This window comes from Chrysemys picta, chromosome 5 (genome assembly GCF_011386835.1).
Source record: "Chrysemys picta bellii isolate R12L10 chromosome 5, ASM1138683v2, whole genome shotgun sequence".
In the NCBI taxonomy this organism is placed as follows: domain Eukaryota; kingdom Metazoa; phylum Chordata; order Testudines; family Emydidae; genus Chrysemys; species Chrysemys picta.
The window spans coordinates 91,696,164-91,715,518 of record NC_088795.1 but is presented as its reverse complement, the minus strand read 5'-3'; the positions used below and the strand labels follow the sequence as shown (position 1 = coordinate 91,715,518).

At 45.0% G+C, this 19,355-nt stretch overlaps 1 long non-coding RNA gene across 3 annotated transcripts in view; it reads left to right on the top strand.

Moving 5' to 3' along the window:
• Window positions 1-1,167: 1,167 nt before the first annotated feature.
• LOC135983974 (uncharacterized) overlaps window positions 1,168-19,355 on the top strand; it is a 29,503-nt gene continuing 11,315 nt past the window's right edge. The window contains exons 1-3 of one of the 3 annotated variants that reach the window (XR_010601860.1): window positions 1,168-1,651; window positions 2,350-2,407; window positions 12,399-12,576. This is a non-coding gene — a long non-coding RNA (uncharacterized LOC135983974). Of the gene's footprint in view, window positions 1,652-2,349; window positions 2,408-12,376; window positions 12,577-19,355 lie in introns of all 3 variants that reach the window. The other 2 variants (XR_010601861.1, XR_010601859.1) reach the window with 2 other exon arrangements.

Here is a 19,355-nt window from a genome sequence, read left to right as displayed (position 1 = left end):
AATCCAATATTTCATTTTTATTTCAGTTTTTAAAATGTTGTATGATATTATGCTATATAAAATATAATGCACAAGAAAAACATTGATACAAAAATATCACTTCAAAAATGCAGAATTGAAACCATTTGTTCTGATAATGTCAAACAGGAGGCTTTTACATTGTTGGAACTTTTTTTGAACAAAATTCTGGCACAATCTGATTTTTCACAGCATTTTGATTTTTGACCGAACCATATATTCTGATGGAACATGGTACCAAAGTTTATCCCACCAGCTCTAGACAGAGGACCAAAGCACTTAATTCATCCAACCTGCCAGAGAGACTGAGGGAAGCTGAGATCTGTCACCCTGGTGACAGGATGGGTGAGATGACCCTTCTAATGGCCTTATGCTGTTGAAATTGTTTGCCTATGGAAGCTGTGTGCTGGGCTGCCCTAGCCAGATGCAACATCAACCTACTGCATTAGGGCAAAAATGAAAAAAGCTGCTTGGCTTGTGTATGCTTTTTGACCAATAAAGGCCCTTTGGGGAACTGGATGGCTCCTGGAGTTGGCAACTGGAAACAGAGCCCGGAAGTTGCCATTATCCCTGATGTTGATGTACCGCCTGCCTCTGTGGGAGTCATTGGCTGCAGATTCATTGGCCCTATCTCAACTCCCACCCCCACCAAATTATCTTATCTCTGTTCCCAACTCCTTCCACATGTGGATACAGCTGGCTGTCACAACTTACAGGGATCCAACCCCTGAATGGGCTCCACCAGAAATCCTTCTTCCCCATGTGGAGTTGGAAAATGGAGGGTTTCTTCAACAGAAATCTGGCTTTTTATTGGGGAGAAAACACCCACAAATTTGAAACCCCCAAATATTGCCAAAAACTGAAACAAACACTTTTGGTTTTCTGACAAAAAAATTAAACATTTCAAGGAAAGTGAAAATTTTCATTTAGTTCAAAATATAATTTTCCACTCTCCCCCCCCCAACCAAGTTTTAAAGGAAAATTGTTGTGATGGTATGTGTACTCCACACAGGCTCTAAAGGGGTTAATGTGTCTCTGCAAGGCCAATTATGCTACCTGAATGCACCTGGAGAGTGAGCTGGCCAGCTGGGCTTAATTAAAGATGAGTCCCAGGTGGGAGAGGAACTGGGTGATTAGTTTAAACACAAAGTGTGGACCAGAAGGCTGCTGCAAAGAATGAACTGTGCAGTCCCTGTCTTAGTACTTGAGGGTGGAGCAGCTGGCAGGATAAAGGAGGAAGGCTAGTTGGCCCTGAAATCCTCTCAGGGGTGGGCAAGTCTGTCAGGAGTGACATAGAGCAGCCACTGAGGACAGGATGAGGCATTCCAGGGAGTGAGCCAGAGGGATAGTGACAGATCTTGCTTGAAGAAGGTTGAATCTGGGTTAAGCTGTACCTTTGGGGTTTGAGATTTACTGGGGGATTTGGGAGAACCTTGGGAACTCTAAGAAAAGTGTGAACCTAGAGAGGTAGTGTGGAGACAGCCTAGTAAAAGGCTATGGTGGAAAGAAGCCCAGAGAGGCAGCACAAAGCTTGGTTTGACTAGACAGACCTTGCCTGCTTGCTACAGGATCCCTGGACTGGAACCCAGAGTAGAGAGCAGTAATGGGTTCCCCCATCCACTGCTGGAAAAAGGTAGTGTGTGAAGCCCCTTCCTGGCCTCCCCCCAGATATAAAGGGATAAGGACACTTGCAGCTCTGAGCCAAAAGGGTGTGAGGACCTTGGGGCCCAGAGTCAAGCCTGTTGTATGGACATTGGAGTGTATATTTGTCGGACTCTGTTACCCCAATAGGGGTGGAACTAAAGTATGACCTGGCTGGAGAGCTGAGTAATGACTCTCAGGAAGAGAGACCACCACAGGACTGGAGTGACTGTTGCCAGGGGGTACTGGCATAGGGTGACCAGTAAGCAAATGTGAAAAACTGGGACAGGGGGTGGAGGGTAATAGGAGCCTATATAAAAGAGACCCAAAAATTGGGACTGTCCCTATAAAATTGGGACATCTGGTCACCCTATACTGGTAGGGAAAAGAGCTACTACACCATACCCAGCCTCAATGGGGCACTCCAGTGGTGAGTCCACTCTTCTACACTGCTCTACTTACAAACTCTCAATGTTCTAATAATTTCTTAAATTTATTATTAATTTTAGTCACTAGCACAAGTATATCATATTTGGTTCAGTAGTGTAACTTTACAAAAATCCCTCATTTTTAAGGCATTTCTTAATCCATGATAAAAGAGAAGCTTCTCTCATTGGCCACAAGATGGAAGCATCACACAAAAATCAGTACAATAACACTATATTTTCCTCTGTTTTGTTTTGTTCACAGCACCACCTCAGACAGTGAATTCTTCTGAAGCAGTTGAGAGCCTTCACAAATTTTGGAAGTAAGTGACAAGAGATTGTCCTTCATGTCCAAATGCTTTGTTGGGAAGTATTTTGAATCTGTACATGGTATCCATGATTTTCCATACAACTCAAACTATGATGGGTACGCTTCTGAAAGAGATAAAACAAATGACCAAATTCTGCTCTTAACCAAGAGGAAACTGGAGTAACTCCACCAAGGTCAATGAGTCACTCAATATTTACACCAGAATCTTGTGCAACATTATTAATTTTTAGTTATTGCAATTCATGTTGCAATATCAAGCACTGATACTACACAGACTTTAGGTTAAGCACCCGAGTAGTCCCTCTGAAGTTAATGGAATTTAGAATTAAGCACTTAAGTCTCTCTGGGGCTTGGGGCCTAAAATCTCAAATTCAGCTGAGATTAGTTTCCATTGCATCTAAGAAAACCTGTAATATTTACCAACCTTATTTTCCAATCATGTTAGTATTATTCTAATATTAAAGGGCTGGAGTCAAATACTCTTGATGCCTGGTGGTTCAGAATTTCATTTGCAAAACTTACTGCTGACACCTAACCTTATAATGTGCTGAACCAAAACCCTGAATCTGAACACCCTCAAGAACTGCCTTCATATGCTTTGAACAAGTTGGGATAATCTCAAACCTGTGAGTAGGGGTGTGACGGGTTCAGTCACAGAGACTCCCTTGGGACTGTTCTGAAACTAATGTTCTGAAACTACCTCTGAGCTTGTTTTCTCTGATGGCTTGGGACTCCAGAACCCGGTCTTGTTGATCCAGACATGCTAGCCTGCTGCAACACAGACCCAGGGTCTGAACCACGCCTCTGAAGCTGCAGACTTAACTGAAAACAGCTCAGCAAGTACTCCTGTCTCCAGCACCCAGACACCCAGCTCCCAATGGGATCCAAAACCCAAATAAATCCATTTTACTCTGTATAAAGCTTATACAGGGTAAACTCATAAATTGTCCGCCCTCTATAACACTGATAGAGAGAGATGCACAGCTGTTTGCTCCCCCAGGTATTACTTTGGGTGATTTAACAAAAGTGATTTTATTAAGTATAAAAAGTAGGATTTAAGTGGTTTCAAGTAATAATGGACAGAACAAAGTAAGTTGCCAAGCAAAATAAAGCAAAAACACGCAAGTCTAAGCCTAATACATTAAGAAACTGATACAGGTAATAGCTCAGAAATGTTCCAATAAGCTTCTTTCACAGACTAGGTTCCTTCCTAGTTTGGGCCCAATCCTTTCCCCTGGTACAATCCTTGTTAGTTCCAATTCAGGTGGTAATTAGGGGATTCTGATGACTGGCAACCCCCTTTGTTCTGTTCCACCCCTTTTTATAGCTTTGGCACAAGGCGGGAATCTTTTATCTCTCTGGATCCCCACCCCTCCTTCTAAATGGAAAAAACCCAGGCTTAAGACTGATTCCAGTTCGGGTGACATGATCACATGTCACTACCTAGTAGCTGGAAGACATGTACATAGAAAGGCTTGCAGGTAAACAAACCCATTCACAGTTCATAGATTCTGAAACACCCTTAATGGCTTCCACTTAACATGTTTACATCAGTAATACAAGTTTATATCTTATTCTCCTAACTCCAGACATAGAAATAATACATGCAAACAAATAGGATGAACATACTCAGTAGATCATAAGCTTTGTAATGATACCTTACAAGAGACCTTTTGCATGAAGCATATTCCAGTTACATCATATTCACACTTATAAACATATTGCTATAAAACATATGGAGTGCAACGTCACAAGGGGTCCCATCTCTAACTAATGCACTGAATGCCCCAATATCCCCTTTGTATTAGTGCTATTGCACTCTGCCTGTAGATATTTCATATAATATGGACCACTACCCCTTCCTACTTCTCCACATGGGCACCAATGATGCTGCCAAGAATGACCTTGAGCGGGTCACTGCAGACTATGTGGCTCTGGGAAGATGGATAAAGGAGTTTGAAGTGCAAGTCGTGTTCTTGTCCATCCTCCCTGTTGAAGGAAAAGGCCCAAGTAGGGACCGTTGAATTGTGGAGGTAAATGCGTAATTATGCAGGTGGTGTTGGAGAGAGGGCTTTGGATTCTTCGACCATGGGATGTTGTTGCAGGAAGAAGGATTACTAGGAAGAGATGGAATCCACCTCATGAAGAGAGGGAAGAGCATCTTTGCAGGCAAGCTTGCTAACCTAGTGAGGAAGGCTTTAAACTAGGTTCACCGGGGGATGGTGATCCAAGCGCGGAGGTAAATGGGGAAGTGAGATACTGGGAGGAAACACAAGGAGGAGGGTACAACAGGGGAGGCCTCCTGATTCATACTGAGAAAGTAGGGCAATCGGTTAGTTATCTTAGGTACCTGTATAACCCACACACCTTCTGGGTATGGTGCTCTGTCCCATCTAGTGGCACTGAGACCACTTAGAGATAAAATGAGTCTTCTCTACAGCCTTAGCAAACAGCCAGTTGGCCTTTAGGTCATGCACTAAGCTCCAGAGGTTCCCAGTTAGATCCTGCCCACCGACAACCGGGGTCTGTCGGCGTTACACCTCTACAAGAACTCAATAAGCCTGGGAAACAAGCAGGAAGAATTAGAAGTCCTGGCACAGTCAAGGAGCTATGATGTGATTGGAATAACAGAGTCTTGGTGGGGTAACTCACATGACTGGAGCACTGTCATGGATGGGTATAAACTGTTCAGGAAGGACAAGCGGGGAGAAAAGGTGGAGGAGTTGTATTGTATGTAAGGGAGCAGTATGATTGCTCAGAGCTCCAGTATGAAACTGGAGAAAAGCCTGTTGTGAGTCTTCGGGTTAAGTTTAGAGGTGAGAGCAACAAGGGTGATGTCGTGGTGGGTGTCTGCTATAGACCACCAGACCAGGAGGATGAGGTAGACAAGGCTTTCTTTTGACAACTAACAAGTTTCCAGATCATAGGCCCTGGTTCTCAGGGGGGACTTCAATCACCCTGATATCTGCTGGGAGAGCAATATAGCAGTACATAGACAATCCAGGAAGTTTTTGCAGAATGTTGGGGACAACTTCCTGGTGCAAGTGCTGGAGGAACCAACTAGGGGCCATGCTCCTCTTGACTTGCTGCTCACAAACAGGGAAGAATTGGTAGGGGAAGTAGAAGTGGGTGGCAACCTGGGCAGCAGTGACCATGTCATAGATTCATAAATTCTAGGACTGGAAGGGACCTCAAGAGGTCATCGAGTCCAGTCCCCTGCCCGCATGGCAGGACCAAATACTGTCTAGACCATCCCTGATAGACATTTATCTAACCTACTCTTAAATATCTCCAGAGATGGCAATTCCACAACCTCCCTAGGCAATTTATTCCAGTGTTTAACCACCCTGACAGTTAGGAACTTTTTCCTAATGTCCACTCTAGACCTCCCTTGCTGCAGTTTAAGCCCATTGCTTCTTGTTCTATCCTTAGAGGCTAAGGTGAACAAGTTTTCTCCCTCCTCTTTATGACACCCTTTTAGATACCTGAAAACTGCTATCATGTCCCCTCTCAGTCTTCTCTTTTCCAAACTAAAGAAACCCAATTCTTTCAGCCTTCCTTCATAGGTCATGATCTCAAGACCTTTAATCATTCTTGTTGCTCTTCTCTGGACCCTCTCCAATTTCTCCACATCTTTCTTGAAATGCAGTGCCCAGAACTGGACACAATACTCCAGTTGAGGCCTGAGTAGAGCGGAAGAATGACTTCTCGTGTCTTGCTCACAACACACCTGTTAATACATCCCAGAATCATGTTTGCTTTTTTTGCAACAGCATCACACTGTTGACTCATATTTAGCTTGTGGTCCACTATAACCCCTAGATCTCTTTCTGCCATACTCCTTCCTACACAGTCTCTTCCCATTCTGTATGTGTGAAACTGATTTTTTCTTCCTAAGTGGAGCACTTTGCATTTGTCTTTGTTAAACTTCACCCTGTTTAACTCGGACCATTTCTCCAATTTGTCCAGATCATTTTGAATTATGACCCTGTCCTCCAAAGTAGTTGCAATCCCTCCCAGTTTGGTATCATCCACAAACTTAATAAGCTTACTTTCTATGCCAATATCTAAGTCGTTAATGAAGATATTGAACAGAGCCGGTCCCAAAACAGACTCCTGCAGAACCCCACTTGTTATGCCTTTCCAGCAGGATTGGGAACCATTAATAACAACTCTGAGTACGGTTATCCAGCCAGTTATGCACCCACCTTATAGTAGCCCCATCTAAGTTGTATTTGCCTAGTTTATCGATAAGAATATCATGCGAGACCATATCAAATGCCTTACTAAAGTCTAGGTATACCACATCCACAGCTTCTCCCTTATCCACAAGACTAGTTATCCTATCAAAGAAAGCTATCAGATTGGTTTGACACGATTTGTTCTTTACAAATCCATGCTGGCTATTCCCTATCACCTTACCACCTTCCAAGTGTTTGCAGATGATTTCCTTAATTACTTGCTCCATTATCTTCCCTGGCACAGAAGTTAAACTAACTGGTCTGTAGTTTCCTGGGTTGTTTTTATTTCCCTTTTTATAGATGGGCGCTATATTTGCCCTTTTCCAGTCTTCTGGAATCTCTCCCGTCTCCCATGATTTTCCAAAGATAATAGCTAGAGGCTCAGATACCTCCTCTATTAGCTCCTTGAGTATTCTAGGCTGCATTTCATCATGCCCTGGTGACTTGCAGGCATCTAACTTTTCTAAGTGATTTTTAACTTGTTCTTTTTTTATTTTATCAGCTAAACCTACCTCCTTCCCATTAGCATTCACTATGTTAGGCATTCCTTCAGACTACTCGGTGAAGACCGAAACAAAGAAGTCATTAAGCATCTCTGCCATTTCCAAGTTTCCTGTTACTGTTTCTCCCTCCAGTGGGCCTACCCTGTCTTCGGTCTTCCCCTTGCTTCTAATGTATTGATAAAAAAGTCTTCTTGTTTCCCTTTATTCCTGTAGCTAGTTTGAGTTCATTTTGTGCCTTTGCCTTTCTAATCTTGCCCCTGCATTCCTGTGTTGTTTGCCTATATTCATCCTTTGTAATCTGTACTAGTTTCCATTTTTTATATGACTTTTTTTTTTTTTTTTTTTTTAGATCATGCAAGATCTCGTGGTTAAGCCAAGGCGGTCTTTTGCCACATTTTCTATCTTTCCTAACCAGTGGAATAGCTTGCTTTTGGGCCTTTAATAGCAGGGCCGGCTCTAGGATTTTTGCTGCCCAAAGCAAAAACAATTTTGGTCGCCCCCCCCTTCTTTAATTACCCCGGCCCCTCCTCAACTCCGCCCCTTCCCCAAATCCCCAGCCCTGCCTCCTCCCCCCCCCCCCCCAGGCTCTGAAGCCTAGGAGGGAGGGAGGGGGAGAAGTGGCACCCGCTCCGCGGCCACTCGGAGTCTCCCCCCCCCCCCCCCCAGGTTTGAGAGCCTGGGAGGGAGGGGAAGACTGTGAGTGGCCGCAGCGCGGGCGCCGCTTCTCCCCCCTCCCTCCCAGGCTCTCAAGTCTGGGAGGGAGGGGGAGCAGCGGCACGCGAAATGTCTGTTTTGCGCGCCGCGGCCGCTCGGGATCTCCCCCTCCCTCCCAGGTTTGAGAGCCTGGGAGGGAGGGCGAGTAGCGGTGTGCAAATCAGCTGTTTCGCACGCCATGGCAGCAGCAGCGGAGGTGAGCTAGGGTGGCTGGGGCACATTTTTAGGGGCGGCATTCTGGCGCCGGCCATGCCGCCCCTAAAAATGTGCCGCCCCAAGCACCAACTTGTTTTGCTGGTGCCTAGAGCCGGCCGTGCTTAATAGTGTCCCTTTGAAAAACTGCCAACTCTCCTCAGTTGTTTTTCCCCTCAGTCTTGATTCCCATGGAACCTTACCTATCAGCTGTCTGAGTTTACCAAAATCCGCCTTCCTGAAATCCATTGTCTCTATTTTGCTGTTCTCCCTTCTACCCTTCCTTAGAATTGCAAACTCTATGATTTCATGATCACTTTCACCCAAGCTGCCTTCTACTTTCAAATTCTCAACGAGTTCCTCCCTATTTGTTAAAATCAAGTCTAGAACAACTTCCCCCCAGTAGCTTTTTCAACCTTCTGAAATAAAAAGTTGTCTGCAATGCAATCTACAATCCTAGTCGAGTTCAGGATGCTGACACATGGAAGAAAGGAGAGCAGCAGAATACAGACCCTGAACTTCAGAAAAGCAGACTTTGACTCCCGCAGGGAACTGATGGGCAGGATCACCTGGGAGTCTAATATGTAGGGGGTGGGGGGGACGGAGTCCAGGAGAGCTGGCTGTATTTTAAAGAAGCCTTATTGAGGGCACAGGAACAAACCATTGTGATGTGCAGAAAGAGAATAGCAAATATGGCAGCGACCAGGTTGGCTTAACAGGGAAATCTTTGGTGAGCTTAAACACAAAAAGGAAGTTTACAAGAAGTGGAAACTTGGACAGATTCTTGCCAGCAAGTTGAGTATGGATTGAATTAATGGACTATAAAATGGATAGAAAGCTGGCTAGAGTGTTGGGCTCAACGGCTAGTGATGATCAGCTCTGTCTAGTTGGCAGCTGGTATCAAGCGGTGTGCCCCAGGGGTCTGTCCTGGGACTGGTTTTGATCAACATCTTCATTTATGATCTGGATGATAGGATGGATTGTACCCTCAGCAAGTTCGCAGATGACACTAAGCTGGGGGGAGTGGTAGATACTGGAGGGTGGGGATAGGGTCCAGAGTGACCTAGACAAATTGGAGGATTGGACTAAAATAAATCTGAGGTTCAACAAGGACAAGTGCAGAGTCCTGCACTTAGGACAGAAGAATACCATGCACTGCGACAGGCTGGGGACCAACTGGCTAAGCGGCAGTTCTTGCAGAAAAGGACCTGGGGATTACAGTGAATGAGAAGCTGGATATGAGTCAACAGTTTGCCCTTGTTGCCAAGAAGGCTAACAACATATTGGGCTGCATTAGTAAGAGCATTGCCAGCAGATCGAGGGAAGTGATTATTCCCCTCTATTAGGCATTGGTGAGGCCACATCTGGATTATTGCGTCCCCCCGCCCCCCACTACAGAAAGGATGTAGACAAATTGGAGAGAGTCCAGCGGAGGGCAACGAAAATGATTAGGGGGTTGGGGCACATGACTTATGAGGAGAGGCTGAGGGAACTGGGCTTATTTAGTCTGCAGAAGAGAAGAGTGAGGGGGGATTTGATAGCAGCCTTCAACTACCTGATTTGGGGGGAGGGTTCCAAAGAGGATGGAGTTAGGCTGTTGGTGGTGGTGGCAGATGACAGAACAAGGAGCAAAGGACTCAAGTTGCAGTGGGGGAGGTTTAGGTTGGATATTAGGAAAAACTATTTCATTAGGAGGGTGGCGAAGCACTGGATTGGGTTACCTAGGGAGGTGGTGAAACCTCCATCCTTAGAGGTTTGTAAGGCCCGGCTTGACAAAGCCCTGGCTGGGATGATAAGTTGGGGTTGGTCCTGCTTTGAGTAGGGGGTTGGACTAGATGACCTCTTGAGGTCCCATCCAACCCATATCTTCTATGATTCTGTGTGGTTGCACCATGGCTTGACTGTGCATAACTGCTGCGCTGTTAGCAACAGCATGCTGCATCCTACTCAGATGCTTGAGCACTGTAGAGGTACATTTATACTGCAATTAAAATCCCATGGCAACTGACTCAGGCTGTGGGGCTGTTCAATTGTGGAAGGTATTTTTTGTGTGTGTGTAAACTCCCCTTCTCCCCCTACCCTCATGGGGTCCCAGAGCCCAGACTCAGCCTGAGGCCCAATGTCTATGCTGCAATTTTTACATCCTCGCAAGCCTGAGTCAGCTGACACAGGTCAGCCCTAGGAGTTTAATTGCAGTGTGGACATACCCTAAGTAACCCTCAAGTACTATTCCTAGATTTAGTTTATTTTCCACAAGATGAATGAAATCTCCAAGTATATATCTTTCAGTATAGACATACTAGTAACAGCCCTGCAGGAAAAACTCACCACTAGCAAATATATGGGTGGGTGGGTGGGTGGGTGTGGTATATATTTATAAATACTTTCTTGTTACTTTGCAAAAAAGCATGACTATTTTTTATTCTTTATTTTACACACACAGTGAATTTCAGTTTTAGGTTAAAGTCTGTTTTCACTGTAAAAATGGTGACACTTCAGATTCCAAGACCAGAAGGGACCATTGTGATTGCCTAGTTTGACTTCCTGTATAGCACAGGCCATAGGACTTCCCTCAATTAATTCCTATTAAAAGATGTGCTCTTCAAAACAAAACAAAACAAAACCCACCCCACCCACATTCTTGCCTCAGATCTGTAAATTGTATAAATATCAGCTTTTGCAACTACTTAATGTGGAGCAAATATTGTTAATTCTACACGCTAGTCATGCCCATTTCTCTCAATGTATGCTTAGAAGGACTTGGAGAGCCATCAGCCATTATTTCTAGGTTGATCAGCTGGGTGAGTGGGACAGCAGTTGGATTTCATCACCATATTTCAACTAGTTTCAGTTAAACCAAAACGGATATGAGAATTTACCAGCCTACAATATTCTGATGCTCTGCTGTGCACATTTCTCACTCAGCGCTAGTATGCATGATGCGATGACAGACTCTTTAAGTGACCATCAGTGCAAGTACTAGGGTTATAGCCTGGAAGAAAAGAAGTGAATTCAATTTAAATATTCACTCTTCTCTCCATCTCCTGAGAGAATTCCTTAAGTGCTTCTGAGCCATAGCTTTGCTTCTCCAATTGTCTTTCTATTCCCCATCTCAGATGACGTTTACTCTCCAAGAACCTATTTGTGCCTGAAAGCACAGCCTTGTGTGGGGGCTAGTGTATAGCACCAACACCCCAGTCTGAGCGCCAGGGGATTTTTTTTTTTAAGGCCCCCAAGGAACCATCATCATCTTTCAGTCTGACATCCTGCATAACAAAGGCCATAGACTTTCACCCAGTTGTTCCTATTGTAAGTTTATAACTTCTGCTTGAGCTAGAGCATATGGACATTCTGTATCAGGTAACTAGAATGCCTTCTAGAACTTCCTGTCATGTAAAAGGAGCATACCCAATCCTGCACCCTTTTATGGGGTGTAGACTACTTTTGCTCTGTGATTCCTCCATCCCTGCTTCATGTGCCAGTGCAGAGGGAAGGTGGAGCTATGTCCTCTCTGCCTCTATCCCTTGGGGGAAGTGTTCCTTTTCCCACCCTCCCCCCGCCGTGGAGTATGGAGAGAGCAACTGTTCCCGTGCTCTCCTGACTACAGAGAATGCAATTGTGCCTGGCTGTTGTTTGGGCCCAGCAAAGGGAGGAGAAGACCATTCCCAACCACTGTCCAGCCATATCTGGGCCAGGCACAACTGGGTCCCAAAGTGGCCTTACAGCCATTGTCTCTGGCTGCAATCAGCAGTGAAGCGCACAATACAAAGAGCACTGTTTTGATTGTATTTCTACAACTTTCCACACCACATCAAGGTTACTGTGCTAAGTAATTAATACTGCAACATCAGTAGTGCTCGTCTATTGGGACAGACTGGGGCCTGCTGGTTCTGGGTTTTGGTTTGTTTTTCTGCTTCTTACATTGTTCAGTAACGGAGTGGACTTGTCTATGCTCCCCCTTCATGCTACTGTGCTGGCTCTTCATGGCTGAGAGGGGGGCCTTTATTCTTGACCTTTCCTTGTCTTCTGTGCTCCAGGCTCAGAAGACAATGCTCCATGCAAAACATCGTTGACTCAATGAACATTTTAATGTGTCCACCACTCACTCAAGGAAGTTCTTATGCTCAATGTATTTACACAAGTGGCCTTAAGAATACAACACAAATTTTTCATCTTTATAGAAAGCCCAAATAAGTAGGCTTTGTGTAGAACTTCTCTGTGGGGCTAAGAACTGGGGGGGAGGGGGAGAATCCACTCTATTAAGATATAGTAGCACTGAAACAATGCATCACACTTCCTCCTGTTCACAAGGAGTTTTGGTTGCTGGTTGCAGCGATAAAGGAACTCCCTCCCACACCTGAAGCCAGCCTTTGCTACCATGGATTGAGCCTCTGGAGCACACATCTGCAGTTTGCAGATGCAGACCCCCCTGCATGGACTCAGATGCCTGCTCCCCTTCCCCTTCACAGAAGATTCCTGCTGACTTGCTACTTTTTGGACCACTGCATGGGGTAGGTAGGCACAACGTAGAGTATAGAGTGTGTTTTTTCTCTCCCATTTTCATGTAGGTGAATAAATGAGGAGCTGCACTTGCAGGGCCATTGGTGTGGGTTTTTTGGTGGTGTGTGGTGTGTTTTTTTTTTTTTTGGTTGTTTTGTTTTTTTTGGAGGGGGATGGGGGGGACTAACCTTCCTCTAACTTTCTGAGGCTCAGTAATTCCATTAATAGCCAACTCTTATGGAGAGAAGGGACAGTAGCAACAGTTGTAGGGTCCATAGCAACAGAACAAGAGTTTGGCTTCTTAAACTTTAATTCTGAGACAAGTATTGTGAGTCTCTTGTGTCCAGGGAGAAGACAAGATGAAACATTATGACCTTCTCATAAACAAACTAGGGAAATACAAGCTAGATGGAGCTATTATAAGGTGGGTGCATAACTAGTTGGAAAATTGTTCCCATAGAGTAGTTATCAGTTCGTCACAGTCATGCTGGAAGGGCATAATGTGTGGGGTCCTGCAGGGATCAGTTCTAGGTCTGGTTCTGTTCAATATCTTAATCAATGATTTAGGTAATGGCATCGAGAGTACACTTATAAAGTTTGTGGACAATACCAAGCTGGGAAGGGTTGCAAGTGCTTTGGAGGATAGGATTAAAATCCAAAATTATCTAGACAAACTGGAGAAATGGTCTGAAGTAAATAGAATGAAATTCAATAAGGACAAATGCAAAGTACTACACTTAGGAAGGAACAATCATTGCACACATACCAAAAAAAAAAAAAAAAAAAAACTGCCTAGGAAGGAGTACTGCGGAAAGGGATCTGGGGGTCATAGTGGATCACAAGCTAAATATGAATCAACAGTGTAACACTGTTGCAAAAACCCCAAACATCATTCTGGGATATATTAGCAGGAGTATTGTAAGCAAGATATGAGAAGTAATTCTTCTGCTCTGCTCCACGCTGATTAGGCCTCAACTGGAGTATTGTGTCCAGTTCTGGGCACTACATTTCAAGAAAGATGTGGACAGACTGGAGAAAGTCCACAGAAGAGCAACAAAAATGATTAAAGGTCTAGAAAACATGACCTATGAGGGAAGATTGAAAAAAAAATGGGTTTGTTTAGTCTGGAGAAGAGAAGCCTGAGAGTGGACATAAGTTTTCAAGTACATAAAAACGAGGAGCCTGGTGGCACTTTAAAGTCTAACAGATTTATTTGGACATAAGCTTTTGTGGGTAAAAAACCTGCATCTGTGTCTCCATGCATCTGAAGAAGTGGGTTTTTTTTTACCCACGAAAGCTTATGCCCAAACAAATCAACACCGCTACCCCTCTGATACAAAGTACATAAAAGGTTGTTATAAGGAGGCGGGAGGAAAATTGTTGTTCTTAACCTCTGAGGATAGGACAAGAAGCAATGGGCTTAAATTGCAGCAAGGGTGGTTTAGGCTGGACATTAGGTAAAAATTCCTAACTGTCAGAGTGGTTAAGCACTGGAATAAATTGCCTAAGGAGGTTCTGGAATCTCCATCATAGGGGATTTTTAAGAGCAGGTTAGACAAACACCTGTCAGGGATGGTCTAGATAATACTTAGTCCTGCCATGAGTGCAGGGGACTGGACTAGATGACCTCTCGAGGCCCCTTCCAGTTCTATGATTAAGCCAGAGAGAAGCCTTCCAAATTGAATAATGCAAATAGGACTGGCAGAAAAAATTCTGCTAACTGCATCTGATGGGAAAACTGGGCTTTCAACAAAAGATTTTTTTTTTTTTAAAGTTTTTATTTTTTGTGGAAAAGTACCTGCTTCCTCGAGGAACCTTTTGAGTTTTATTGTCCACCTCTCCCCCTGCTGTCCCCCTTTTCCCCCCAGTAAAAACCTAAATAGTTTTAGACCAAAAAACTTTATATTCAAACTTCTGCTGAAAATGGCTAAGTTCTCCATGGAAAACGTAGACAAACACTTTTCAATTTCAAAAATCTTAACAAGCTCTGAGTGAATCCTCTTTTGACACTCAAACATTGCATTGTTATGTTTCCTACTCACTCTAGCCAAGGGCTGGAGAATGTCTGAGGAGGAAACTTCATAACATGAACTATGTTCAGAATAAAAAATACACATTTGTATTGTGAGAAAGTTAGTTCAGGTTGTCTCTCTAATGGCAGTGGGGTATTTATTAATGTTGTAACAATTTGTGTTGGACATAGTGGCAGGTTCCAAGAAATTGTGACTGAGTCTGAAGATGCCTTTCTTCCTGTGCTACAGCACAAAAACAACCAGGAGAGAGGGGAAAATGTTCAGTAGGTGGGATCATGAAAGATCCCACATTATTCCTCCTATACCCTTGAACATTAGATTGCAGGGGGATTGTATGAGTGACAGCTGCAGGCGAACATCTGGGACACAATAAATCACAAGCATTTAATATAGCATCATCTCTGCATATAGACGCTACCATATGCTCATGAGGCTCTTTGAGTAAGACCCCAGGAATAACAAATGAATAACTTGCTGCCTTGCTACTAAGATGTAGGTCCTAAAAGCTGATAATATTTTACAGGAAAAAACAAAAGAGGAGCCTAATTGGGAAGATGGGAATTCAGAGCACATGCTCATTCATAATTTTATGGAGTTATAAGGGCTCAAAGTTTTCCTCAAATATATTTGAGTAAATGCAGGGCTTGTGAAAGGTTTTGAAATAGCAGCCCTGAAGAATGTTCTAGAAGTATCTATGGGACTGGTACAACATGGTTCATCACACTGCCTTCCACTGCCTGGGTGTCCCAACCCTGGCTTGCAGTGACTTACTCTAGGAGTGAGAGGGAAGTTCAGTCACCATACTAAACTTATTTCTTCTGTGGTGCCAGCAGAGATTGTTGGGTGCCATTAGTGAGTTCCATGACATGGACACCTGTCCATGAGAAATTGGGCTGGGATACAGATATTACTGTTTAGAAACTATAGTGGGTGCTCTAAAAATATCTGAGTAGTCACTGACTCACTTCACACACAGCCAAACAGCTGTCAGATGGTAAAGACTTTCCATTGCTATTGTTTTCATTAGCAACCTGGGCTGGATTTGAGCAGCTGACAAGTTATATGTCCTCTTATCAACCCCTACAGCCATCCAGTTCTCCATTTAGTTACTCTTTTATTTCAACATGCCACACGGTTGCTAAAATATTGACAAATTATGAATTCATGATATTTTCATACATTATTCAAACTGATGTGGTGAGATGAAAGTCGCCTAAAATACATGGGTTAGGATGATTTGCCCTTCTTCAGAACAACTGGACTCAAGTGAGAAGCAGAGAATATGTTTAAGTAGGGTTAACAATAACAACATAGGATTTTAGAGACTGCAATCCAATGAAATGCTTGGTTGGCCCAAGTCTGCATCTTCTGTTCTCTTTTAATTTCCATCTACCTTAAATAGAGCTGGATGAAAGATGCTATATACTTTTTGTGGAAAACTTTTGAATGACATGAAGAAAAACAGATAGCGTTAACTTGTGTGTGTGTGTTTGTTTGTTTTTGTTTTAAATGTTTGGGTCTCTTCCCCCTTACAGCTTTGCCTCACTCCCCAGGAAAAGTTAGGGTGAGGAAAAAGAGAGATGGGGGGGGGGGGTTGGGGAGGGCAGGAAACCTGTAGCTTCTTTGAAATTAGAAAACTGAAGACTGGAAAATTTTGACCAAAATGAAAGTGTTAATTTTCAGTTCAAAAGCCATGGTGTGAAAATGTTTCAGCAACAAAATTTCAGAGTTTAAGTCAAGATGAAGTAAAAAATATGTATGACCAGTTGTATTCCTTGTATGTGAATCTGCAATCTAACTGCAGAACTTACACTGACGTCAGTAGTAGTTCTGTACATGGAAAGACTATAGGATTGGACACGGTAGGTAATATATCAACTCACTTAGTAGTTTACTGCAAATGTACACTTATCCCAAATTCTTTAGGCTTTCACATGACTACATCAGAACACTTTATGTGCAGTCTAAAAATCTAAGGTATGTCTACACTACGAAATTAGATCGAATTTATAGAAACCGGTTTTATAGAAATCGGTTGTATACAGCCGATTGTGTGTGTCCCCATATAAAATGCTCTAAGTGCATGAAGTCGGCGGACCGCGTCCATAGTACCGAGGCTAGCGTCGACTTTCGGAGTGTTGCACTGTGGGTAGCTATCCCACAGTTCCCGCAGTCTCCGCTGCCCATTGGAATTCTGGGTTGAGATCCCAAAGCCTGAATGATGCAAAACAGTGTCGCGGGGGGTTCTGGGTACATGTCGTCAGGCACCCCCCCCTCCGTCAGAGCAACGGCAGACAATCGATTCGCGCCTTTTTACCTGGGTTACCTGTGCAGACAACATACCAGGCCAAGCATGGAGCCCGCTCAGCTCAGCTCACCGTCACCATATGCCCTCTGGGTGCCGGCAGACATGGTACTGTATTGCTACACAGCAGCAGCTAATTGCCTTTTGGCAGTAGACGGTGCAGTATGACTGGTAGCCTTCATCGGCTATCTGGGTGCTGGCAGACATGGGGCTGCATTTCACACAACAGCAGCCCCTTGCCTTTTGGTAGAAGATGGTATATTACGACTGGTATCTGTTGTCGTCGTACTGCAGTGGCTGTCAATCATGGGCACCTGGGCAGTCTCGACAATGATGGCTATCAGTCGTAGTATGCTGTTTTCTGCCAAGAGCCCAGTATTTTCTGCCAAGCACCCAGAAGATGCCGAGGGCTATCAGTCATGCTGCACCGTTGTCTGCCAGCTTAAGATGTAAAAAATAGATTTGTTCTGTATTCATTTGCTTCCCCCTCCCTCCGTGAAATCAATGGCCTGCTAAACCCAGGGTTTTGAGTTCAATCTTGGGGGGGGGGGGGGCATTCTGTGTGACAGTTGTTTGTGTTTCTCCCTGATGCACAGCCACCTTTGATTTTAATTCCCTGTACCTGTACGCCATGTCGTCAGTCGCCCCTCCCTCCCTCCATCCGTCAGATACTAGTTTCGCACCTTTTTTCAGACCAGACGCCATAGCACTGGGATCATGGAGCCCGCTCAGATCACCGCGGCAATTATGAGCACTATGAACACCACGCGCATTGTCCTGGAGTACATTCAGAGCCAGGACATGCCAAAGCAAAACCAGGACCAGCTGAGGAGGCGATTGCAGCGCGGCGACGAGAGTGATGAGGAAATTGATATGGACATAGACCTCTCACAAAGTACAGGCCCCAGCAATGTGCAAATCATGGTGTTACTGGGGCAGGTTCATGCCGTGGAACGCCGATTCTGGGCCCAGGAAACAAGCACAGACTGGTGGGACCGCATCGTGCTGCAGGTGTGGGATGATTCCCAGTGGCTGCGAAACCTTCGCATGCATAAGGGCACTTTCATGGAACTTTGTGACTTGCTTTCCCCTGCCCTGAAGCACCAGAATACCAGGATGAGAGCAGCCCTCACAGTTGAGAAGTGAGTGGCGATAGCCCTGTGGAAGCTTGCAACGCCAGACAGCTACCGGTCAGTCGGGAATCAATTTGGAGTGGGCAAATCTACTGTGGGGGCTGCTGTGATCCAAGTTGCCAGGGCAATGAAAGACCTGGTGATATCAAGGGTAGTGATTCTGGGAAACGTGCAGGCCATAGTGGATGGCTTTGCTGCAATGGGATTCCCAAACTGTGGTGGGGCGATAGACGGAACCCATATCCCTATCTTGGCACCGGAGCACCAAGCCACCGAGTACATAAACCGCAAGGGGTACTTTTCAATGCGGCTGCAAGCCCTGGTGGATCACAAGGGACGTTTCACCAACATCAACGTGGGATGGCCGGGAAAGGTACATGATGCTCGCGTCTTCAGGCACTCTGGTCTGTTTCGAAAGCTGGAGGAAGGGACTTTCTTTCCGGACCAGAAAATAACCGTTGGGGATGTTGAAATGCCTATAGTTATCCTTGGGGACCCAGCTTACCCCTTAATGCCATGGCTCATGAAGTCGTACACAGGCAGCCTGGACAGTAGTCAGGACCTGTTCAACTACAGGCTGAGCAAGTGCCGAATGGTGGTGGAATGTGCATTTGGACATTTAAAAGTGCGCTGGCGCAGCTTACTGACTCGCTCAGACCTCAGCGAAAAGAATATCCCCATTGTTATTGCTGTGTGCTCCACAATATCTCTGAGAGTAAGGGGGTGACATTTATGGTGGGGTGGGAGGTTGAGGCACATTGCCTGGCCGCTGATTACGTGCAGCCAGACACCAGGGCGGTTAGAAGAGCACAGCAGGGCGCGGTGCGCATCAGAAGCTTTGAAAACGAGTTTTGTGACTGGCCAGGCTACAGTGTGAAACTTCTGTTTGTTTCTCCTTGATGAACCCTCCGCCCCACCCGGTTCACTCTACTTCCCTGTAAACCAACCACCCCACCCTCTCCTCCCAACTTCGAGCACCGCTTGCAGAGGCAATAAAGTCATTGTTACTTCACATTCATGCATTCTTTATTAATTCATCACACAACTAGGGGGATAATTGCCAAGGTAGCCCGGGATGGGTGGGGGAGGAGGGAAGGAAAAGGACACACTGCAGTTTAAAACTTTAACTCTTATTGAAGGCCAGCCTTCTGATGCTCGGGCAATCATCTGGGGTGGAGTGACTGGGTGGCTGGAGGCCCCCCCACCGTGTTCTTGGGCGTCTGGGTGAGGAGGCAATGGGACTTGGGGAGGAGGGCTGTTGGTTACACAGGGGCTGTAGTGGTGGTCTCTGCTCCTGCTGCCTTTCCTGCAGCTCAACC